This window comes from Nicotiana sylvestris, chromosome 3 (genome assembly GCF_000393655.2).
Source record: "Nicotiana sylvestris chromosome 3, ASM39365v2, whole genome shotgun sequence".
Classification (NCBI taxonomy): Eukaryota; Viridiplantae; Streptophyta; class Magnoliopsida; order Solanales; family Solanaceae; genus Nicotiana; species Nicotiana sylvestris.
In genome coordinates, this window is record NC_091059.1 from 48,850,513 (window position 1) to 48,878,189 (window position 27,677).

Consider the following 27,677-nt stretch of genomic DNA (forward strand, 5'->3'; position numbering starts at 1 on the left):
AAACATTAGTATTAACATACCTGATCTGATTCTCTTGAAATCCATCTAATATACGTCAATTGCGACAAAACACGGAACAAGTTGTATGAAAAGCTTAACGAAATCATGTTGCTCAAAGAAAATCTTGGCCGAAACCTTTCCATCCCCAAAATAACGTTTCTTATGTGATTTGGATAAGAAACTCTTGGATAACGTTTCTTGGCCAAAGAAGAACTCTTGGATAACGTTTCCATCCCCAAGAAAATCTTGGCCGAAAGTGATTTAGATATGTTTCTTATGTGCTGGTTGAAGCTCCCTTATGATTTGAATAACATTCCTTATGTGCTTGGTGTCACATAAATCGTGTAAATGTGCCACCTCCTAATTACATTTAAGAGTCATCAGAGGGGTAAAGGGGGTTGCTGCCACATTAAACTTTATCCCAAAGATTTTAATTAATTAGGTAATTTTCCACCAAAATTTATTAATTACCACAACTATCCACATAATTAAGAATGGTCTCAACTTACTTCAAATACTACTTACTTTTAACACACTTTGTATAACTTACTATTATGGTCATGTGGTACCATATAAAATAAATATATACACTATTATTTCATTAAAATATCCATGTAAAAATAAATCTATTTTCTCAACTTCTAATTTTCCTAATCTCATATAAAGAGTAAAATTTTCGTACGCTTAATTCTTAAAATGGTTAAAAAAAAAGATAACCGTATTTTGTTGTGAAAAAAATAATTCATATCTTTACAATAAAGAAAATCTCATAAATTTTTCTCATATTATGTGTATAATTTAAAATATATTCGAAAGTAGTAATATTAATAACTATATAAAATCATATTTTTCAAACCATTTTTTTCTTTTTACCACTCAAAATACCATATTATATATATATATATATATATATATATATATATATATATATATATATATATATATATATATATATATATATATATCAAGGTTGTTAAACTTACAGGGTGTAAGAAGAAAAAGGAGATAATGTCCCGAAAGACTAGGGCTCACCAATAGCTGATACGAGTTGTCCTAGCAAGCCGAATCGTCAACCTATAAATTATTACCTGCATCCCGAGATGCAGGCCCCAGGAAAAAAGGGACGTCAGTACATTTGAATTGCACTGGTATGTAAAACAATTGAAAGAAAGAACTATAAATATTGAAACTGAAACTGAGCTGATAACTGATAATTGATAACTGATATATGAACTAAACATAGGAAGTAAGGATATGAATACTCCCTCTTCTGAATGATGTGTGAGCACGTGATTTTTGCCCTAAAATATGATTAGTCCCAAAATCCCAAACAAAAAAATTTTCCTTTATTTTTTTACAATTTTTGGTGTATTTTGGTGTCATTTTCTGATAAGTGTTGCATTCTATTTGCGCATGTTAATTCTATAAAGTACAAAAATATACATTTTTGCGTTTAGGTTTTAGTATCAATTAAGGATTAATTGTGTTTTAAAAAAAACAAAACATGAAAATCACAAAAATTAAGTTCACTTTTGCATTTTAATGATTGTTATTGTGAATTTGTCATGAAATAGTTGTTGAACAATTTTAGTAATTAATTAGTCGTTGTTTTGAAATAACTAGGATTTCATGTTAGTTTTACATTCCCATAAAAATTAGAAAAAAATTATATAAATTTTAAAAGTGAGAAAAGAAAACAAAAGGAAATAAGCATAGAATTTGGGTCTTAATAAAAGACCCAAATTTGGGCCAAATCAAAAGAATTTGTCAGGCCCAAACGCCTTAAACCATTGAAAATCAGCCCCAGCCCAAGTCCCCAACTCGGTTCGTTCCCCCTTCTAATCTAAACGACGTTGTTTCGTGGTCTCCAAATCAGGACCGCTGGATCTCATCAATCCAACGGTCCGGAACTAACGAGGTTCCTAATTTAAAAGGGTCCGAAACTTTCCCCTCTACCCCCATTTGCCTCATCGTCCTCACCCTATCCCTCCTCAACGAACCCTAATCCGCGCCGCCATCAAACCCCTCGCCGGCGGTGAACGCCACCTACCCTGTTCAAGCCCAGATTAACACCACAGATTCTCCTCACTCTCCTCTTTCCATTTCACCCACTGGTTCCCCTCGAATAAGGCCGGAGCTCGTCGAATCTTCGATTGAAGTTTCCGGTCAAATCGAAGGTTCATCCAAATCAGCCCAAAATCACACCACACAACCCCCGGCCCTCCCTCAACACCAATCCATGTTTATTTTCCTTCAAATCACTGTGAAACGGTTCGAATCTTAGATCTGAGAATTTCTGGCCAAAACCCTAAACCAAATCTTTGTGATTTCGAACCGTAGTATCCTTAACCATGTGTTCTCTTGTAAGAACACATGGTTAGGGATGTTACGCGTCAAAAATCTGAAAGGATTCAGACGTTTCTGACTGGCCGGAGTTCCTTATGCCTCTGTGAGTTTTTACTGTTTCCTTTTACTCGCATGTTTGAAGTTTTATTTACAGTGTTTGTTTCGTTAATTTTTCTGATAATTTTACGATTTATTTGTATTAGTTTAGTTCTGTCAATTGTTGATTAGTTCTGAGTTGATATTTGTTTGAATGATTACGAGTTTATGGATTAAGAATTAGTTTCAGTTCATTTAATGTTGTTCATATTAGATTAAGCTTAGTTTGATATCATTTAGTTTGATTGAGTTAATACGTTTGAACAATTGGGTTTGGTCAGTCTGATTAATTGTTTTCTGAGTGCTAGTTAATCATTCTCAGTTAGTTTTAGATTGGATTAGGGTATTGGTTATAGCTGTTAAGGATGAGGGTAGGTTCAGTAACTTTGAGGGGCTTTCAGGGGTAATCTGGGTATGGAAAAGGGTAGTTCTGATAGGAATAGTAATATCAAGGTATATGGAAGGGCAGTATAGGTATTGTATGGGTAGAGGAATACCCTAGGGCCTTCTAGAATGGGGTACAAGTGTAGATTTTAATAATTGTAATGCATTTACTTGTTTAGCAAGTTAAGAATAGAGGGACCAAACTGAAAATAGGGAGGGGACTGATTAGAAAATCAGAATCTGATCTATTCTCTTTGGGGTTGCCTATAAAAGGGCATGAAATGCCTTGGGAAAGGGGGCTGCTTCTGCTTCTGCCTTTCAGCTTTAAGCTCAAAAACCCCCCCACCAAAAACTCTCCTCCTTGCTTCCAATTTAGTTGGCATTTTAATTCCAATTCTATTCAGAAAACAAAACATCAAAAATGAAACAATCAAAAACAATCTTATAGTTTCATTATTAGTTGGATTTCAGCTGGGTTTTGGGTTTAGCAGTATCGCAGAGGTGTTTGGGTGCAGCTGTGAGGGTTAAGAGTATATTTGAAGTATGTGTTGAATTGATCTGTGGAGGCTGCCTGTATTTCTGATTTTCAAAAGTATTTTCTGGCCTGTTCCTGTGGTATATATTGCTGAGTTTGCTGCTGTTGCTGTTGCAAGTAGCTGATTCCTCTCCTTCCCTCTATTTACATTTCAATTTCCAGGTACTTGTTCTGTAGCTCTCAAGTCTATGAAATTGAAGTAAACATGCTGTCTGAAGTTGATCTCTGAATTCTTCATGTTTTTGTTTGACTTAATGTATAAAACAGTTAGCTTACTCATGTCATTTGGGTACTAGACTAATCCTGGTTTGTATAAATTGGACTGATGAATTGTCAAACATGAGTTTGTTCATTTTTATTAGTAAGTGGGCACTTGGGTATTTAGATTCATGTATGTAATCAAGGATGTGGACTGTTTAGACTGTGCATTTCATGTTTATGCAATTGTAGTTTTCAGTTTGTTTAAGTTCCACAGTCTGCTGAAGTTAAATCTGCAAAGTTGTAATTGATTGTGAGTTTAATACACATGACTGCTTTTAATTTTGGTCTAATATGAATTGTACATTCAACAACTTCCTACTGGGCCAGTTTTGGGCCTGGCGTATTAACAGGTAGCCCAGATTTTGGTTAGGTGATAAATCGAATTAAGGCCTAGGTGCATTAAGGTTTAAGAATTTAGTTAAATCAAAAGGTGCCCCAAGGGCTCGATCCCTGAGCTGTACAATGGCCTGTCAATAAGTTAAAAGTCTGGCATGCGTTAGGCCTGGTGCTTAGAGCTCTAGAAGTCTGCGCCTGCAGCATATGCAATGACATGATTTGGACCTTATGGGCTTAGAGCCCATTTTCTCAACATTTCTGCCTGAATGTTCAAATTCAAATTTAACAAAATATTGGCCTTAACCAATTAGGATCCTTAAGTAATTAATAGCATAATTATCTCACTATTTAGATTTGGAAAGGTTGTTTAGCGAATTTCACCACCTTCCTCAAAATAACAATACGTTAGAATCTTTAGGCGCGATTTTAATTAAAGTACCTTCTTAAACTCGGGTGCGCATTGATGCGACCCAAATCCAAATCTCGATGAAGTCGAAATGTGTTGGCAATTACGGGCGCATTGATTGCGACGGGGTTCGAAACGCATTTTCGCGACATCGTAATTCTTAAAAAATAAATAATGATAGAAAAGAGGTTCACAAATTGAGACGAGCCTCACCGCACAAAAATAAATAAATGTGGGGCCCTAAATAAATAATTATCGAAATAATTAGAATCTGGGATGGCCGTTTAGCGAACTTCATGGTTTTTCCCCAAAATAATACTACGTTAGCGTCTCTAGAAATGATTTAATTAAATTACTTTCTTAAACTCGGGTGCGCATTGATGCGACCCAAATCCAAATCTCGACGAAGTCGAAATGTGTTGACAACTACGGGCGCATTGATTGCGACGGGGATCGAAACGCGTTTTCACAACGTCGCAATTCTGCTAAAATAAATAATAATAAAAGCAGTTTACGAATAAAAAACACATAAGTTAACATGTATTAAAATCAGATAAAATCAAATACAATAGTTAAGCGACCGTGCTAGAACCACGGAGCCCGGGAATGCCTAACACCTTCTCTCGGGTTAACAAAAGTCCTTACTCGGATTTCTGGTTCGCGGACTGTTAACAGAGTCATATTTTTCCTCGGTTCGGGATTCAACCGGTGACTTGGGACACCATTAATATCCCAAGTGGCGACTTTAAATAATTAATAATTAAATCCCGTTCCGATTGTCCTTTAAATGGAAAAACTCCTTTATATCCTTCGCGGGGTGTAGTTGAAAAGGAGGTGCGACATGATGAACAACATGTTTATCTGAATAAACTACGACCTCAGACCCAAGTATACATATAAATAACTACGGCCTCAGGCCCAAAAATGCATAAAGCATAAACTACGGCCTCAGGCCCAAATATGCATGAAGCATATAAACTACAGCCTCAGGCCCAAATACAGATTTTCAACATTCAGGAATTTAGGATCCGGAACTGAGAATCATACTGCAAATATATGATACTGAAATACTTAACCATATTGAGTTACATGATACTGGAATATTGAATAGGACTAGACTGAGATATGTATTCATAATAAGTTGATTTTTCATAACTGCAACTCATAGAATATTGAATTATTATGAAACTATGCCATCTAGAGAATAGAAGTTCTACGACTATTCATTGAACAAAGGCATAATTACTTTCCGAGAAAACTCGTAATAGTCAGAATGAATGGTACGTAGAGAGAATCACAATAATTTCCAAACGTAAGGAGAGTTAGCCTCACATCCTTAGCTCTAGCCCTTTTTATGATTATCACGATGTTCGTCGCCTCTTTCAATGATAATGTACGTCAATTTATATATCAAAAGGAACTAATATTAGCACTAATGCTCTTGTTTTAGTAACTTAGGAATTTTTATCAAACATCTTATGGCGTAAAGCCTCATAGCCCTTAGTAATTGGTCTTTTCTTCACCAAGTTCTCACTCTACTACTTCTAGGTGATTCTAAAATCCCAAATAGATGTAACTAAAAACATTTCTCATCAAACAAATGTTTACAGCAATCATAAGTCAACAATCCAAAACCCTAGCATAGTCCTTACGGTTTTCTTTATCAAACCCATTTACTATTCTCCCAAAAACTCATCAATTCATAGTTATAAATGATTACGGAGTAGAGGCATTACCTTTTCGATGTTCACTCCTCTTGAATTAGTGTTCTAGGGTTTCCTTTCTCAACAATGGTGTCTCGATCAAATATCTAATGAGTGGAGTGATTTACCCATGTTAATAAGGTGTTGGAGAATTGAAATTAACTTAGGATCATCGTTAGAACTTACCTTAGATGATGGAGGGACCTTGGAGAAGTTAGGTTCTTGAGAGCTCCCCTTTCTAGAGTAGGTTTCCGTGTTTGGGGTGTGGGGGAATGAGGTAGGGCTTTTAAATAAGTAAACACGTCCCAAAATTGAGATAGAAAATAAAAATAGCTCGGATAAACTTCTCTGGCGCAAGGCATCATCAGGGCCGCCAAAATCACCATGCAAGGCGCCATCAGAGGTGCCAAAACTATGGTGCCTTACACTATCTGGTATGCTGAGATCGATGCCCTGGTGTCACGACCCCGGTTCGCCCTCCGTGAACCTTCGTGACGGCACCTAGTCACTACGACTAGGTAAGCCTAAATTGCGGAAGAAAAACCAAGATTTGCGAAAGTAAAAATAATTTATAACAGAAATAAAGTAATAATAGTGTGTAAATGTGCCGCTCGACATACACCATGTTTAATTCTCAATACCAATATATAAATCCAAGACCCAAAAACCCACGAATCACAAGCTAAGATCAATACTACATAGCTCTAACTCCGTAATGTCTAATAAGAACAGAAAAGTACAAAAGGGATAAATACTAAAAGCAGGAATAAAAAGGAACTTCTCGGTCTGCGGACGCGACAGATGTACCTCGAAGTCTCTATAGCAGTCGTCTCCTCAAGGATGATAGGCTTGAGTAGCGGTACCTGGATCTGCACATGAAAAACATGCGCAGAAGGGACATGAGTACACCACAGTGGTACTTAGTAAGTGCCAAGCCTAACCTCGGTTGGGTAGTGACGAGGAAGGTCAGGGACCTACTGAGATAAAATAAAGAATACAAGATATGACAGTGTAAGATTAGCAGTACAGTTGAAAACTAACGATAAGAATTTAATACAGGAAAACAAGGAATTCAATAATTGAAACAGAGGCAAAACAATCATAAGGAAATAACTGGGGATCTCTCAGTATCCCGAGGATCTCTTAGTACCCTTAATATATGCCAGGGATCTCTTGGTAACCCGAGGATCTCTCGGTATCCTCAATATATGCTAGGGATCTTTTGGTCTCCCAAGGATCTCTCGGTATCCTCAATATACGCTAGGGATCTCTTGGTATCCCGAGGATCTCTCGGTATCCTCAATATATGCTAGGGATCTCTTGGTATCCTCAATGTATGATAGGGATCTCTTGGTATCCCAGGGATCTCTCGGAATCCTCAATGTATGATAGGGATCTCTTTGTATCCCGAGAATCTCTTGATATCCTTAATGTATGATACGGATCTCTTGGTATCCGCAATGTATGATAGGGATCTCTTGGTATCCCGAAGATCTCTTGGTATCCTCAATGTACGTGCTGGGGATCTCTCGGTATCCCGTATTTCAACTCAAATCGTAAATGCGTACAGAGGATCTCCTAGGATGCCGTCTTGTAGTCCCAAAGTAAAACACACAATAATGGCACAAAGAATACTCAAATAAACTCAACTTCATAACAAGGTAACAGAGACAATTCTAACCTAGCATGCTTCACGTAATACAAATAAGGTAGTTAAAGCAAATAAATCAGTTAAGTCAATTAGACATATTTCTCTAACTAACAGTAGGTTAAAAGTGCAAGTAGAATAAATAGAAAGGGAAAACACAATTAAAGTTACTTAATGAAAACCGGATTTTCAACAATAATCATAAGTACGCACTCGTCACCTCACGTACAAGGCATTTAAATTATCACAATACCAAACCTAAGGGAAAAGTCCCCCACACAAGGTTAGGCAAGCCACTTACGTCGAACCGGCTCAAAAATCAACCCGTAACCACGCTCTTGCCACTAGTACTCGACTCCAAACGGTCCAAATCTATTCAATTTAATTGCATAATGTAAATAACACTTCTAGTAACTGATTCTACAATTAAATTCTAATCTAATACACGAAATTATGTAAAATGACCAAAATGCCCCTCGGGTTCACATCTCGAAATTGGGTGAAATTTACATTTTCAGAACTCTCGTACTCTCACGAGTCTATACATAACAAGAATACTGAAATCGGAGTCCAAATGACCCCTCAAATCCTCATTTAAAGGTTTCTTAAACTCAAGCCCTAATTACCCATTTTCCCCAAACTTTTTACCACTAATTAGGACTTTAATCACATAAAAATGAGTTATGAAATCAATGATGTTACATCCAAGTGATTCCCCTTTGTTTTCCTCAAAAATCTCTCTCAAAAGCTTTAAACCCGGATGAAAATGGTGAAAGAATAGCTCAAATTCGCGAAGGCAACTATTTATATGTTCTGGCCCAGGAATTTTTGCATCTGCGGCCCAATTTCCGCTTCTGCAGTACCACATTTGCGGTCCTTGAACCGCATCTACGGTTTTTCACTTAAGTCCCAATTTTTGCTTCTGCGATCCCTTTTTCTGCATCTGTGGCACCGTAGATGCGACCTCTAAGCCGCTTCTGTGGTTCCAGCCTTCCCAGGCCCTTTTCGCTTCTGCGCTCCTTTTCCCCGCATCTGTGGTCCCCAATCTGCAGTTGCAGAAACACCAGAAGCAGAAAAATCTAAAGCTTCCTCAAAATTCCAAACTCTCCGTTAATCATCCAAAACACCCCGAGGCCGTCGTGACCTCAACCAAAAGCACAAACATCACCTAATACCTTATTCAAACTTGTACCAATCTTCAAAACACTTCAAACAACATCAAATCAACCAAAACACATTGGATTCAAGCCTAAGTTTCTAAAATCTTCCGAATTCCGCTTTTGATAAAAAACCCAACCAAACCACGTCCAAATGACCTGAAAGTTTGCACACACATCCCAAATGACACAATGGAACTACTGCAACTCTCGGAATTCCATTCCGACCCTCGGATCAAAACCTCGTTATCGAACCGGAAACTTCAAAAATTCCACCTTTGGCATTTCAAGCCTAAATTAGCTATGGACCTCCAAAACCCAATCCGAACACGCTCCTAACCTTGAAATCACCTAACAGAGCTAACGGGACCATCAGATTTCCATTCCGAGGCCATCTTCACACTATTCCGATTATGATTAACTTTCCAACACTTAAGCTCTCATTTAGGGACTAAGTGTCCCAAAACTCTCTGAAACTCAAAACCGGACATCCCGGCAAATAAAAATAGCAGAAATAGACTCGGGGAAAGTAGTTAATAGGGGATCGAGGCTTTAATTCTTAAGACGATCAGCCGGGTCGTCACATCCTCCTACACTTAAACATTCGTTCGTCCTCGAACGAACATAGAGACATACCTGAAGTAGTGAAAAGATGAGGGTAACGGTTGCGCATATCCAGCTCGGTCTCCCAGGTCGCTCCTTGACCTGCTGACCCCGCCACTGAACCTTCACTGATGCAATGTTCTTTGACCTCAGCTTTCTAACCTGCCTGTCCAATATTGCCTCTAGCTCCTCAACATAAGATAGATCCTTGTCCAACTGGACTGAACTGAAATCCAACACGTGCGACGGGTCACCGTGATACCTCCGGAGCATCGAAACATGAAATACTGGATGAACTCATGCCAAGCTGGGAGGTAAGGCAAGCTCATAACTAACTTCCCCAACACGCCTCAATATCTCAAAAGGGCCAATAAACCTCGGACTCTACTTCCCTTTCTTCCCAAATCTCATAATGCCCTTCATAGGTGAAACCCGAAGCAGAACCCGCTCTCCAACCATATAGGAAACATCACGAACCTTCCGGTCTGCGTAACTCTTCTGTCTGGACTGGGCTGTACGGAGCCTATCCTGAATCACCTTAACCTTCTCCAAAGCATCCTGAACTAAGTCTGTGCCCAATAGTCTAGCCTCACTCGGCTCAAACCAACCCACCGAGGATTTACACCGTCTACCATATAAAGCCTCATACGGTGCCATCTAAATGCTGGACTGATAACTATTGTTGTAAGCAAACTTCGCCAATGGCAAGAACTGATCCCAAGACCCTCCAAACTCAATCACACACGTAGGAGCATATCCTCAAGAATCCGAATAGTGCGATCGGACTATCCGTCCATCTGAGGGTGAAATGTTGTACTCAACTCCACCCGAGTACCCAACTCATGCTGAACGACCCTCTAGAACTGTGATGTGAACTATGTACCTCTATCTGAAATGATGTAAACTGGAATACTATGCAGACGAACAATCTCCCGGATATGAATCTCCGTCAACCACTCCGAAGGATAAGTAGTACACATAGGAATGAAATGAGCGGACTTGGTCAGCCGATCCATAATCACCCAAATAGCATCGAACTTTCTTAAAGTCTGTGGGAGCCCAACTACAAAGTCCATGGTGATCCACTCCCACTTCCACTCCAGAATCTCTATCTGTTGAAGCAACCCACCCGGCTTCTAGTGCTCATACTTCACCTGTTGACAGTTGAGACACCGAGCTACGAATCCAACTATATCTTTCTTCATCCGCCTCCACCAATAGTGCTGTCTCAAATCCTGATACATCTTCGTGGCACGCGAGTGGATGGAATACCGCAGACTCTGGGCCTCCTCTGGAATCAACTTTTGGAGCACATCAACATTGGGTACACAAATCCGACCCTACATCCTCAATACCCCATCATCACCAATAGTCACATCTTTGGCAATACCGTGCTGGACCTTGTTTTTGAGGACAAGCAAATGGGGGACATCATACTGTCGCTCCCTGATACGATCAAATAAGGAAGACCGAGAAACCACGCAAGCTAGAACCCGACTGGTCTCTGAAAGATCCAATCTCACAAACTGGCTGGCTAAGGCCTGAACATCCATCGCCATAGGCCTCTCTAATGCTGGTAAATATGCCAAACTCCCCAAACTATCTGCCCAACGACTCAAGGCATCGGCCACCATATTGGCCTTGTCCGGGTGATACAAATAGTGATATCATAGTCCTTCAGCAACTCTAACCACCTCCTCTGGTGCAAATTTAGATCCTTTTGCTTGAACTGCAAGCTCCGATGGTCAGTATAAATATCACATGGAACCCCGTATAAATAATGGCGCCAAATCTTCAGGGCATGAACAATGGCAACTAACGCAAGGTCGTGAACAGGGTAATTCTTCTCATGTATCTTCAATTGTCTGGACGCGTAGGCAATCACCCTACCGTCCTACATCAACACCGCTCCGAGGTCAGTCCTCGAGGCATCACAATAGACCGTATAAGACCCCGAACCTGAGGACAATATCAAAACTAGGGCTGTAGTCAAAGCTTTCTTGAGCTTCTGAGAGCTTGCCTCACACTCCTCCGTCCACTGGAACGGAGCACCCTTCTAGGTCAACCTGGTCATAGGGGCTGCAATCAATGAAAAATCCTCCACAAAACGATAGTAAAAGCCCGCCAAGCTAAGGAAACTGCAAATCTCGGTAGCTGAGGATGGTCTGGGCCAACTTTGCACGACCTCTATCTTCTTCGGATCCACCTGAACACCCTCACTCGATACCACGTGGCCTAAGAATGCCACTGAATCTAACCAAAACTCACATTTCGAAAACTTAGCATATAACTTCTTCTCTCTTAGAGTTTGAAGCACAGTCCTCAGGTACTGCTCATGATCTTCCCGACCCCGGGAATTTATCAGAATATCATCAATAAAGACAATGACGAAAAAGTCAAGATACTGCCGGAACACACTGTGCATCAAATGCATAAAGGCTGATGGGGCATTAGTTAGCCCAAATGACATAACAAGGAACTCGTAATGACCATACCGAGTCCTGAAAGCAGTCTTCGAGATATCTGTCTTCCGAATCTTCAACTGATGGTAATCTGAGCGCAAATCAATCTTAGAAAACACCCGTGCGACCTAAAGCTGGTCAAACAGATCATCGATACGAGGCAAAAGATAACGGTTCTTCACTGTAACCTTGTTCAACTGGTGATAATCAATACACATGCGCATAGAACCATCCTTTTTCTTCACAAACAAGACAGGAGCACCCCAAAGTGATACACTGGGCCGGATAAAACCCTTATCAAGCAATTCCTGTAACTGATCATTCAACTCCTTCAACTCAGGAGGAGCCATATGATACAGAGAAATATAAATGGACTGAGTGTCTGGCAATAGATCGATACCAAAATCAATATCTCTATCAGGCGGCATGCCCGAAAGGTCAGTTGGAAACACATCAGGAAAATCCCGTACTACTGGAACTGAATCAACTGAAGGGGTATCGATACTGACATCTTTCACATAAGCTAAATACGCATCACACACCTTCTCAACCATGCACTAAGCTTTAAGAAAAGAAATAACTCTACTGGGAGTGGGATCTAAAGTACCCCTCCACTCAACACGCAGTAAACCTAGCATAGCTAGCGTCACGATTTTGGCGTGACAATTAAGAATAGCATAATGGGGCGACAACCAGTCCATGCCCAAGATAATGACAAAATCTACCATGCTGAGCAACAATAAATCAGCTCTGGTCTCAAAACCACTAAGAACAACCAAATACGACCAATAAATGCGGCCACAACAAGAGAATCTCCCACAGGAGTAGAAACATAAACAGGGTGAACTCAAGGAATTCTGAGGTACACCCAAGTGCAGAGCAAAATAAGAAGACACATAAGAGTAAGTGGAGCCTGGATCGAATAAAACCGATGCATCTCTGTGACAAACTAGTATAATACCTTTGATGATAGAATCAGAGGCAACAACCTCGATATGGGAAGGAAAGGCATAGTATCTGTACTGGCCTGCCCCTCTAGGGCGACCTTTACCTCCCTGAACTCCACCTCTAGCTGGTTGAGTAGGTGGAGTAGCAACTAGAGCTGTAACCATAGCTTGAGAACTCTACAGGGCACGCTGTGGCTGAGAAGTCTGTAAAAATGCACCCCTCCCAAGTTTGGGGAAATCCCTCAACATATGGCATGTGTTACCACACTTAAAACAAGCTCTGGGAGGACATGTCAGTGGGAACTGTGCGGTACGGGTACTCCAAGACCCCTGAACACCTGAAACGCTATGTGAAATCTGAGTCGCAAACTGAGCTGGCTGACCTACAAAACCTCTACCATGCCATACGCTTCCTCCAAAATAAGGACCAGTGGGTCTCTCCAATCTACGAGTTCTCCTCACTTCCCTATACTCTCTCTCCTGACCTCGTCTGCCCTCTCTCTCCTGGACCTACCCGTCCTCTACTCGGCGAGAGGTCCTCACCACCCGTTGAACTGGGACAAAAGGCTGTGTCGCCATGACACCAGGAACTTGAACAATGGGAACTCACTGCTCTGGAGTGGGGGTTGTGGAAGTCTGGGTCCCTTCCCCGATCTGCAAAGTAGTTGGTACAACTTGAATCAATCCCGCCTGAACCAATGTACCAAACATGCTCATTTACTGTGTTAAGGTCTCCTGAAGTGCTAGAGTAGTATTAGCAGTAGGTGTATCCGGTGCTTGGGCTCTGGCTGGAACTACTGCTGGCTTCTCGGTGGTAGCTCACGTGGGTGCTCTGGCTACACCGCGTGCGCATCCTCAGCCTCTACCCCGGCCCCGACTTCTGGTGACTCTCATAGGGGCGCGGGTGCCTGATCATCTTTGGTAGTGCGTGTCCTCACCATCGGTGAGAGAATAGAAGATAGAAGTTTAGAATTGTGATATAAAAAATCTCGCACGACAAGGAATTCAAATGAAGTGGAAATTTTTCTAACGGTTACTTAGTCTCTCGTGGATAAGTACAGACGTCTCCATACCAATCAACGAGACTCTAATAAATCGGCTTGTAATCCATGACTCATATGAACCTAGAGCTCTGATACCAACTTGTCACGACCCTAGTTCGCCCTCCAAAAACCATCGTGACGGCACCTAGTCACTACAACTAGGTAAGCTTAAATTGCGGAAGAAAAACCATGATTTGCAGAAGTAAAAATAATTTATAACAGAAATAAAGTAATAACAATGTGTAAATGTGCCACTCGACATACACCATGTTTAACTCTCAATACCAATACATAAATCCAAGACTCAGAAACCCACGAATCACAACCTAAGATCAATACTACATAGCTTTAACTCCGGAATGTCTAATAAGAACAGAAAAGTACAGAAGGGATAAATTCTAAAAGCAGGAATAGAAAGGGACTTCTCGGTCTACGGACGCGGTAGATATACCTTGAAGTCTCTAGAATAGTCGTCTACTCAAGGATGATAGGACTGAGTAGCAGTACCTGGATTTGCACATGAAAAACATGCGCAGAAAGGGCATGAGTACACCACAGCGGTACTCAGTAAGTGCCAAGCCTAACCTTGGTTGGGTAGTGACGAGGAAGGTGAGGGCCCTACTGAGATAAAATAAAGAATATAAGACATGACAGTGTAATATAAGCAGTACAGTTGAAAACTAACGATAAGAATTTAATACGGGAAAACAAAGAATTCAATAACTGAATTAGATGCAAAACAATCACAAGAAAATAACTGGGGATCTCTCAGTATCCTGAGGATCTCTTAGTACCCTCAATATATACCAGGGATATATTGGTATCCCAAGGATCTCTAGGTATCCTCAATATATGCTAGGGATCTCTTGGTATCCCGAGGATCTCTCGGTATCCTCAATATACGCTAGGGATCTCTTGGTATCCCAAGGATCTCTCGGTATCCTCAATATATGCTAGGGATCTCTTAGTATCCCGAGGATCTCTTGGTATCCTCAATGTATGATAGGGATCTCTTGGTATCCTCAACGTATGCTAGGGATCTCTTGGTATCCTCAATATATGATAGGGATCTCTTGGTATCCTCAATATATGATAGGGATCTCTTGGTATCCTCAATGTATGATAGGGATCTCTTGGTATCCTGAGGATCTCTTGGTATCCTCAATGTAAGTGCTGGGGATCTCTCGGTATCCCGCACTTCAGCTCAAATTGTAAATGCGTATAGGGGATCTCCCATGATGTCGTCCCATAGTCCCAAAGTAAAACACACAACAATGGCACAAGGAATAGTCAAATACTCAACTTCATAACAAGGTAACACAGACAATTTTAACCTAGCATGCTTCACCTAATACAAATAAGGCAGTTAAAGCAAATAAAGCAATTAAGTCAATTAGACATGTTTCTCTAACTAACAGTAGGTTTAAAAGTGTAAGTAGAATAAATAGAAAGGGAAAACACAATTAAAGTTTCTTAATAAAAACCGAATTTTCAACAATTAGCACAAATACGCACTCGTCACCTCACGTACAAGGCATTTCAATTATCACAATACCAAACCTAAGGGGAAAGTCCCTCACACAAGGTTAGACAAGCCACTTACCTCGAACCGGCTCAAAAATCAACCCGTAACCATGCTCTTGCCACGAGTACTCGACTCCAAATGACCCAAATCTATTTAATTTAATTACATAATGTAAATAACACTTCAAGTAACTGATTCTACAATTAAATGCTAAGCTAATATGCAAAATTATGTAAAATGACCAAAACGCCCCTTGGGCTCACGTCTCATAATCGGATAAAAGTAACATTTTTAGAAACCTCGTACTCTCACGAGTCTATACATAACAAGAACACTAAAATCGGAGTCCAAATGACCCCTCAAATCCTCATTTAAAGGCTTCTTAAACTCAAGCCCTAATTACCCATTTTTCTCAAATTGTTCACCACTAATTAGGTCTTTAATCACATAAAAATGAGTTATGAAGTCAAGGATGTTATCTCCAAGTGATTCCCCTTTGTTTTCCTTAAAAATCTCTCTCAAAAGCTTCAAACCCGGATGAAAATGGTGAAAGAATAGCTCAAATTTGCGAAGACAACTATTTATATGTTCTGGCCCAGGCTTTTCGCATCTGCGGCCCAATTTTCGCTTCTGTGGTACCGCATTTGCGGTCCTTGAACCTAATCTGTGGTTTTTCACTTAAGTCCTAATTTTCGCTTCTGCGATCCCTTTTTCCGCATCTGTGGCATCGCAGATGCGGCCCCTAAGCTGCTTCTGCGATTCCAGCCTTCCCAGGCCCTTTCCGCTTCTGCGCTCCTTTTCCCTGCATCTGTGGCATCGCACCTGCAGTCCCCAATCTGCAGGTGCGGAAAACCAAAAGCAGAAAAATCTGAAGCTTCCTCAAAAATTCCAAACTCTCTGTTAACCATCCGAAATCACCCCAAGGCCCCCAAGATCTCAACCAAAAGCACAAACATCTCCTAATACCTTATTTAAACTTGTACCAATCTTCAAAATACTTCAAACAACATCAAATCAACCAAAACACATCGGATTCAAGCCTAAGTTTCTAAAATCTTTCGAATTCCGCTTTTGATAAAAAATCCAACCAAACCACGTCCGAATGACCTGAAATTTTGCACACACATCCCAAATGACACAACGGAACTACTGCAACTCTCGGAATTCCATTCCGACCCTTAGATCAAAATCTGACTATCGAACTGAAAACTTCAAAAATTCAACCTTCGGCATTTCAAGCCTAAATTAGCTATGAATCTCCAAAACACAATCTGAACATGCTCCTAACCCCGAAATCACCCAACGGAGCAAACAGAACCATCAGATTTCCATTCCGAGGCCGTCTTCTTACTATTCCGACTATGATCAACTTTTCAACACTTAAGCTCTCATTAAGGGACTAAGTGTCCCAAAACTCTCCGAAACTCAAAAACCGGACATCCCGACGAATCAAAATTGCAGAAATAGACTTGGGGAAAGTAGTTAATAAGGGATCGATGTGTTAATTCTTAAGACGACCGGTCGGCTCGTCACACCTGGATAGTGCCTTGCACTATCTGGGGCGCTGAGTTTACATTATAGTGCCTTGCACTGTCTGGGGCGTTGAGTTTACATTACAGTGCCTTGCACTGTTAGGGGATATAAGACGTTCCTCCGATAAACTTAGTTGATTCTCTCAAATTTGATGCACCTCACTATTGGTCTTGATTCCAAAATAATGGTTTCCACTCATACTCATCCCGATAGGATTTCACATGTTAAAAGGTCAAATTAATAGTCATTTAATGCATCCAAAACTATTTCAGATTTACGGAGTGTTACATTATCTCCCCCGTGAGATCATTCATCCTCGAGTGATTGTCCTAGTTGTATCTACCACTAACTCTGGACGTTAAGTAGGACTGATGGAAACATGTGAACACTGAAATGCCACGAACACGTGCATACTAAACTAATTGAATGTACCATTACTGAACTGATAAGATACTGAACTGAATAGGTACTAAACTGAATGGCTACTAAATTGACTGAATACTAAAAGACATGGAGATTGTAATATAAGGTTGTAATGAGAAGGTTAGTTACCTTTTACATTTTCACTTTCTCTTCAAATAGATGGGGATATCTCGACTTCATGTCCTCTTCGGCTTCCCACCTAGCCTATTCAACCTTTTTGATTCATCCAAAGAACATTCACTAAAGCAATTTCCTTAGTTCTGAGCTTTCGAATTTGATAATCAAGGATAGCCACTGGAATTTCTTCGTAAGTTACGCTATCTTTAACCCTTATGATCTCTATAGGAACCACAAGAAAAGAGTCTCCCATGAATTTCTTTAACATAGACACGTGAAACATTAGGTGTACAATATCTAATTCTTGTGGCAATTCTAACTCATAAGCCACCTGCACGATCCTTCGCAGGATTCTATATGGCCCAATATAGTGGGGACTAAGTTTCCCCTTCTTCCCAAATCTCATAACGCCTTTTATAGGCGAAACTTTCAGAAACACCCAATCATCCACTTGGAACTCTAAGTCTCTACGCCGCACATCTGAATAGGACTTTTGGCGACTCTAAGCCATCTTCAAATGCTCTTGAATCAAATTGACTTTCTCCATCGCCTGATAGACCAAATCGGGTCCTAATACCTATGCTTCGCCAATTTCGAACCAACCAATTGGTGACCTACACCTTCACCCATACAGAGCTTCGTACGGTGTCATCTTTATACTAGAGCAGTAGCTGTTATTATAAGCAAACTCAATGAGGGATAGATGATCATCCCAATTATCTTTAAAATCGATAACACACACCCTCAACAGATCCTCAAAAGTTTAAATGGTGCACTCTGCCTGACCATATATCTGAGGATGAAAAGTTGTGCTAAGGTTCACCCTTGTGCCCAATCCTTTCTGAAAGGATTTCCAAAAGTTCGATGTGAACTGAGCACCACGATCTGAGATGATGGACAAAGGAGTCCCATGCAATCAGAGAATTTCCTAGATATACAACTTGGCATAATCCTTTGTTGAATATGTAGTCTTTATTGGCAAGAAGTGTGCTGACTTGATAAGTCAGTCTATAATCACCCAAATTGAATCATGCATCCGAAATGAGTGAGGTAAGACTGTTATGAACTCTATGTTTATCATCTCCCATTTCTAGATGGGAATTTCTATACTCTGAGCCAAACCACCAGGCCTCTGGTGTTCGACTTTCACCTGCTGACGATTTGGACACTTAGCCACAAAATCTACTACGTTCCGTTTCATGTCATTCCACCAATAGATCTCCTTAAGATTGTGATACATCTTTGTGGAACCTACGTGAATAGAATACCTGGAATTGTAGGCTTCTGACATAATTCGCTCTCTGAGCCCATCTATGTCTGGAACGCATAGTCTGCCTCAATATCTCAAAGTACCATCATCTTCCCCTTGTTCAAAAGTTGTAGTCTTGTGTTTGTGAATCCCCTCCTTCAGCTGTAATAAGTAGGGACCACTGAACTGTTTTTCTTTCACTTTGGCTACTAAGGAGGATTCAGCCATGTTCCGAAGAACAACACCACCATCTTCGAAGTCCAAAAGTCAAACTCCTAGACTTGCTAATTGGTGGACTTACTTTGTCATAGTTCTCTTGTCTGCTTCAACATGAGCTAAGCTTCCATAGAACGTCGACTAAGAGCATCGGCTACAATATTTGGTTTTCCGGGATGATAGAGGATATCAACATCATAATCCTTGAGAGATTCGAGCCTCCTCCTCTGACGAAGATTCAATTCTCTTTGCTTGAAGATGTGCAGACTCTTGTGATCTATGAAAATATCAACATGCAATCTATACAAATAATGGCACCAGATCTTTAGCGCAAATATCACCGCAGCTAACTCAAGATCATATGTCGAATAATTGTTATCTTGAACCTTGAGTTGTCTCGATGCGTAGGCTATGACTTTACCATGATGCATTAACAGACACCCAATACCAACCCCTGAAGCATCACAATAAACCACAAGCCCTTCGGTTCCTTCTGGTAGTGTCAAAACTGGTGCTGAAGTCAACCTTTTCTTTAAATCCTCAAAACTTTTCTCGCAAACGTCCGAACTGTCACGCCCCAAACCTGTGGAGGCGTGGCTATCACCCGATGCCATGCTGGTCCGAGCGAACCACTCTGTACCTTATTGTTTTTATAACTATCATGGGCCAACTTGGCCACAACTCGTAATGTATAACTATAAGTTGAAAAATACTATATCGATGCACCATCTTTCTTAATACATAAATATATATGGGCTGTCAAGACCTCTAACATATTGTACAAAATGAATCTCTGTCTACAAAGACTCTAAGAGTATTAGGCATCAATCAGGATAGGGAACCGACCTACCCATAAGTATGTTGCAAAAACACTGACACGGTAACTCATAGACTCGGCTGCACTCCGAATGAGGTTGAGTCTTACCAATACTTTGCTGAATGCTAACCTCGTCTACTATGAGGACTCGTTAAACTGATTATCTATACATGCAGGCATGAATGTAACATTCCCAAGAAAAGGACGTTAGTACGAATAATGTACTCAGTATGTAAGTCAGAACTGAAACATAACCATAAGTCAACATTAATTAAAAAGATGTGAGAATCAACCTGAATCTCTAAAGTGCCACTGTATATGTATACTCATTATATATATATATATAATGCTTCTCTTTGAGATTATTATCCATATCTTATGATGTATGACTGCCCAATAATTAGTGATAACTGCCTGACCGGCCTTCGTACGGTGGTAAATGTGTGACAGCCCAACCGGTGGTAAATAATAATACGTAACTGCCCAACCGATGGTAATTGCCCGACCAATCGTAGACTGGTAGTAAATGCATGTCTGCCCAACCGGCCGTATCGTTGTGGTAAATAAAGATGCATGACTACCCAACCGGCCAAAGCACAGTGGTAAATGTATAACTACCGAATCGACCGTATCTCGATGGTAAATGCATGACTTCTCGGCCGGCCGTAGCTCGGTGGTAAATGAATATGCATGTATCATAATATTATTAATATTAACATCTTTATCAATTACATCAATAGGGAACTAGATACATACTTAAACATGCTTGAATATCATCTTACGGGAATGAATAACATAGATATCCTTAAATGCTAAGAGTAGAACCACTTATGGAATGACATTACGTTTACGTATCGTTACTTGGATCATGCCAAAAGAAGAAAGGATTAACCTTAACATACCTGAGCCGATTCTCTTGATAATTCCTCTAACACACTTTAATTGCGACAAAACATGTGACGGCAAGATCGAAGTAGGAAAAACCCCGTATGATATTCTCGAGAAAGATTGTACCGTACTCCTTTATAATTGTAAAATCTCACATTGCTTTGAATTGTTGAAGATCTTATCTTGCATATGTGACTTATGTTTTTGACTTACGTTAATAACACACAAACATTTACGTTTGAATTCTTATCAAATGCACATAAAGAATGAGTTTGTGACTTACGTTCAAATGAATATATGACTCTTCTTTATTAAATGGAATGACCCATGTTCTTAAGACTTTGCCAAATCTCACATCTCAATTCTTGCCACATAATATAATGACTTTAAGAGTCACCATTCCCATAAGGTAAGGCTGCCACATTAATCTTTATCCCAAAGGCTTTAATTTTCTAGTTAATCTTACCACCAAAATTATTAAGTAACCCAATTATCCACATGATTAATAATTATCTTAAATTACTCAAAATACTTTTTACTTTTAACATACTTTATGTACCCTACTATCATGGTCGTGTGGTACCATATAAAATAAATACATGCACTATTATTTCAGTAAAAGATCCATGTAAAAATACATATATTTTCTCAACTTATAATTTTCCTAATGTCATAGAAAGAGTAATATTTCTCATACACTTACTTTTAAAATGGTAAAAAGATAACCTTCTTTTCTTGTGAGAAAGTAATTTCTATCTTTTTAATAAAGAAAATCTTGTAAACTTACTCATATTATGTGTATAATTAAAAGTAGTAATATTAATAACTGTATAAAATTATATTTTTTTCAAACTGTTTTACAAAAATGTTCCACTCAAAATACCATATCAAATGTATATAATGGTATCAATGTTGTTAAACTTACGGGGTCTTATAATAACATAGTCACAAATCTTCTATAATCTCATGAATAGTCTTAATCCCTTCAAGCACATATGGATTACTATGACTTATGCTAATATTAAAGTACGAGATGTAACATCCTTCCCCCTTTAGAACATTCATCCTCGAATATTAACTCTTACATATTTTCAAATTTTTTCACTAGGGTCTCCTCTGTAAACTAAACTAAAACCTAAATTATATAACCTCTAGTGCACACAAAATCTGGTGAAAGCTTCATATTGACTTCTGACGACTCAGCTCTATGTCACGATCTGGAAATAAAAGAAGGGTAACATTTCCTAAATGCCCAATAGCCTCTCAATTATGAATGTGGCGCGCAATACACCTATAAGTGAGACTATACTAGGGACGACTTTGTAGACTTCCTAGGGCACGACCCGCTCTGATACCATTTTATCATGCCCCAAACTTGGGGAGGCGTGGATGGCACCCGCTGCGTGCTGGCCTGAGAGAACCACTCTGTAACTCATTATTTTTATAATTATCATGGGCCAACATTGCCACAACTCGTAATATATAACTATAAGTGGAAAAATACTGTATCAATGAACCATCTTTCTTAAAACATGAATACATATGGGCCGTCAAGGCCTCTGACATATTGTACAAAATAAATCTCTGTTTACAAAGACTCTAAGAGTATTAGACATCAATCAGGATAGGACACTGGCATACCCATGTCTTTAGCAAAACTCTGACACGATGACTCATAGACTCGGCTACATTCTGAATGAGGTAGAGTTTTACCGATCCTTTGCTGAATGCTAACATCGTCTACTATGAGGGCTCGTCAAACTGATTATCTATACCTGTAGGCATGAATACAGTGTCCCCAATAAAAAGACGTCAGTACGAATAATGTACTAAGTATGTAAGGCAGAACTGAAACATAACCATAAGTCAACATTAATTAAAGAGATATAAGAATCAACCTGAATCTCTAAATTGCCACCGTATATGCATAATTATTATACTTACATATATATAATGCTTCTCTTTGAGATTATTATCCATATCGTATGATGCATGACTTCTCAACTGATCAGTGGTAACAGTCCGATCGGCCTTCATACGGTGGTAAAATGTATGACTGCCCAACCGGTGGTAAATAATAATACATAACTGCCCAACCGATGGTAACTGCCCGACCGGTCAGAGCCCAATGGTAAATGCATGTCTACCCAACGACCGTAGCACAGTGGTAAAAGAAGATGCATGACTGCCCAACCGGCAGTAGCACGGTGGTAAATGTACAGCTGCCCAATCGGCCGTAGCTCGGTGGTAAATGCATGACTACCCGGCCGGCCGAAGCTCGGTGGTAAATGAATATGTATGTATCACAATATTATTAATATTAACATCTTTATCAAATACCTTAATAGGGAACTAGATACATACTTAGACATGCTTGAATATCACCTTACAGGAATAAATAACATAAATATTCTTAACTGCTAAGAGTAGAACCACTTATGGAATAGCATTACGTTTACGTATCGTTACATAGATCATGCCAAAAGAAGAAATGATTAGCCTTAATATACCTGAGCCTATTTTCTTGACAATCCCTCTAACATGCGTTAACTGTGACAAAACACGTGACGACAAGATCAGAGTTGGAAAAAATCCGTATGATATTCTCGAGAAAGATTGTAACATGCTAGATTGTAAAATCTCACGTTTCTTTGAATTCTTGAAGATCTTATCTTGCGTATGTGACTTACGTTAATAACACACAAACATTTACGTTTGAATTCATATCAGATGCATATAAAGAATGAGTTTGTGACTTACGTTCAAATGAATACATGAATCTTCTTTATTAAATGGAATGACTCACATTCTTAAGACTTTGCCAAATCTCACATCTCAATTCTTGCCACATAATATAATAACTTTAAGATTCACCATTCCCATAAGGTAAGGCTGCCACGTTAATCTTTATCCCAAAGACTTTTAATTTCTTAGTTAATCTTACCACTAAAATCATGAAGTAACCCAATTATCCATATAATTAAGAATTATCTCAAATTACTTAAAATACTTCTTACTTTTAACACAATTTATGTACCCTACTATCATGGCCATGTGGTACCATATAAAATAAATACATACACTATTATTTCAGTAAAACATCCATGTAAAAATACATATATTTTCTCAACTTTTAATTTTCCTAATCTCATATAAAGAGTAAAAATTCTCGTACGCTTAATTCTTAAAATGGTAAAAAGATAACCTTCTTTTCTTGTGAGAAAATAATTTCTATCTTTACAATAAAGAAAATCTCGTAAACTTACTCATATTATGTGTATAATTGAAGTAGTAATATTAATAACTATATAAAATCATATTTTTTTCAAACTGTTTAAAAAAATGTTGCACTCAAAATACCTTATCAAATGTATATAATGATATCAATATTGTTAAATTTACGAATTCTTATAATAACATAGTCACAAATCCTCTATAATATAATGAATAGTCTTAATCTCTTCAAGCACATATGGATTACTACGACTTATCCTAATATTAAAGTACAGGATGTAACACGACCACTGAAACTCGAGTTTCTTCTGAGTCAATCTAGTCAAAGGGGACGAGATAGAGGAAAATCACTCTACAAAACGCCTGTAATAGCCTTCTAGACCCAAGAAACTTCTCATATCTGAGGTGGGTCTATGCCAATTCTTCACTGCCTCTATTTTCTGAATGTGCACCTTCACGCCTTTGCCTGAGATGACATGGCCCAAAAATGCTACTGATTTCAACCAAAATTCACACTTAGAAAATTTCGCATATAGCTTTTGATCCTGCAGTGTCTGCAACACAATTCTGAGATGTTGTACATGGTCCATCTCGCTACGAGAATAAATCAAGATGTTATCAATAAACACAATAGCGAACAATCAAGATAAGGCTTGAAGACCCTATTCATAAGGTCCATGAAATCCGCTGGTGCATTCGTTAAACCAAACGACCTTACCAAAAATTCGGAATGCCCATAACGAGTCTTGAAAGCTATTTTAGGAATATCACTTTCCTTAACCTTCAACTGATGGTACCTTGATCTGAGGTTAATCTTGGAATAACACTAGGCACCCTAAAGTTGATCGAATAAATCATCTATTGTGGGAAGAGCATACTTGTTCTTGATGGTGACTTTATTCAACTGACGATAGTCAATGCACATGCGCAAATACCCATCCTTCTTTCGGACAAATAAGACCGGTGCACCCCAAGGTGAGACACTTGGCCTTATAAATCCCTTATCTAGAAGATCTTTCAATTGGACTTTAGCTCTTTTAACTCTGCTGGAGCCATCCTACTAGGTGGAATAGATATCGACTTAGTGTCGGGGAGTAGATCAATTCCAAAGTCAATCTCTCTATTGGGATGACTCTGGGAAGATCTTCGGGAAACACTTCTGGGAACTCACTTACAATTGGTACTCGAACAAGGTGATAAATATACCCTTTGGAAATCATCTTTCTAGCTTTAAGGTAGGAAATAAACCTATCCCTTGGTGCTACTGCATCACCATTCCATTTTAAGACTGGTTCACCAGGAAATTGGAAACTTACTGTCACGATCCGAGTTCTCCCTCTATGAACTGTCGTGACGACACCTAGTCTCTACGACTAGGTAAGCCTATCAATTTACGGAAAAAGGAATTTAAAAGTACAAACTAGCCATATAACAAGTAAATTATAGATAAAGTTTTTACAATGCCGCTCGGCATACACAATAATATCACTCTCGACCAATAACAACACTCCCAAAACCCGGAATCTCATGAATCACAAACTACAGAAAATACATAGTGTTCTAACTCCAAGTCTAAGCAAAAGTAAATACAGAAGGTCTATAGCTAAAAGGAAGAATAGAGAGGGACTTCTTGGTCTGTGGACGCGGTAGATATACCTCGAAGTCTCTGAAATCGCCTCGCCTCACTGATAGTATGACTGAGCAGAAGAACCTAGATCTGCACACGAAAAACATGTGCAGGAAAGGGCATGAGTAAACCATAGCGGTACCCAGTAAGTGTCAAGCCTAACCTCGGTCCAATAGTGATGAGATCAGGTCAGGGCCTACTGATTTTATTTATATATAGGTAAATAGTGTGAAATGAGGTAGTATAAGTAAATGCTAACAGTTAATAAAGATGAAGTCACAAAAAGAAATAACTTAATACATCGAGATAACAACATGGGATCTCCCAGGATAGTGTCCCGTAGTCCTAAACGTGAATGTGCGGAGGATCTCCCAGGATATCGTCCCGTAGTCCAAATCGTAAATATGCAGGGGGATTTCCTGGAATACCAATCCGTATTCCCAAAGTAAACATGTAGGGGAATTTCCCAGAATACCGATCCGTAGTCCCAAAGTAAACACACAATAGTCTCAATAAAGAATTCTACAATTTCTATTCAAATTTGTATCAGGGAAACAGGGAATATCTAATCTAAACATGCTACACAAAAATTCTAAGTAAGCAGTTAAAGCAGGTAAGGCAGTAAAGTCACATAAGCATGTTCCTAAGCTATACGAGAGGTTTCACATAATAATATTGCTCAAATTAAAGGAAAAACATAGACATTTACTTAATGAGAGTGGGATTTTTCAACAACTAGCACATGTACGCACTCGTCACCTCACGTACATAGCATTCATATAACAACCATACCAAAGTCCTAAAGGGAGTTCTCCCACACAAGGTTAGGCAAGCCACTTAACTCGAACCAGCTCAAAATCAATCCGACATCACACTCTTGCCACGAGTATCCAACTCCGGGTGGCCAAGATCTAATCAAATTAATATCATAACATAAATACAACTACAAATAACTAATTTAGCTAATGAATTCGAAGCTGAGGAAAGAAAATAGAAAAACGCCCAAAAATCCTCCCGGGGCCCACATCTCAGAATCGGGTAAAAGTCACAAATTATGAACATCCATTCACTCACGAGTCCCGTAGTCCAAATCCGATACCAAAATCTCGATCAAAATCCCAAAATTAGGCCTACGAACTTTTCTCAAATTTTCAGTTCAAATCCGAAATTAGATGATGAATTCATGTTTAGATTAATGGGATATAATAAAAAAGGAGTTAGGAATCATTACCCACAAACTTCCTTCGAAAGTCTCTCAAACTTTCGCCTCCTACCTAGCTCCCAATCCCATTTTTGAGATACTCAAACCATCAATTTTGGAATTTAAATTCTGTCCAGACGTGACCTTAATCGTGATCGCGGAAACTCCCACGCATTCGCGAAAAACAACTGTGTTGGTTCCTAGTTTACCCTACGTGAACGCGTAACTACCCACGCGAACGCGATGCTTACACTGCTCAGGCCTACGCAATCGCGGTTGACCTCACGCGATCGCGAAGAGAAACTCTCCACTCCATAACAGCCTCACTTCTTCTTCGCGAATGCGGCATAGACCATGCGTTCGCGATTCAACCTTCCACCATTATTACGCGTTCGCATACCATTTCCCGCGAATGCGATGAACACAACTCCCTCTGCCTCAGATAAACCTACGCGATCGCGAGCCTCCTTATGCGATTGCGATGAAGGATTGTCTGCAACAAAAAAACTAGAAAATCTGCTACTTCTCCAAGTCCAAAAATGGTCCGTTGAGCCTCCGAAACACACCTGAGGCCCCCGAGACCTCAACCAAAAATACCAACCAATCCTAAAACACCATACGAACTTAGTCAAGCCCTCAAATCACCTCAAACAATGCTAAAATCACGAATCGCCCTCCAATCCAAACTTAATGAACTTAAGATTTTAAAATTCTACAACCGATGCCGAAACCAACCAAACCATGTCCGATTGACCCAAAATTTTGCACACAAGTCATATTTAACACTACATACCTATTCCCATTTCCGGATGCAAATTCCGACTCCGATATCAAAATTTCACTACCGATCTGAAAACTCCAAAAATTCAACATTCAGCATTTCAAGATTAAATGAGCTCTGGACCTCCAAAACACAATCC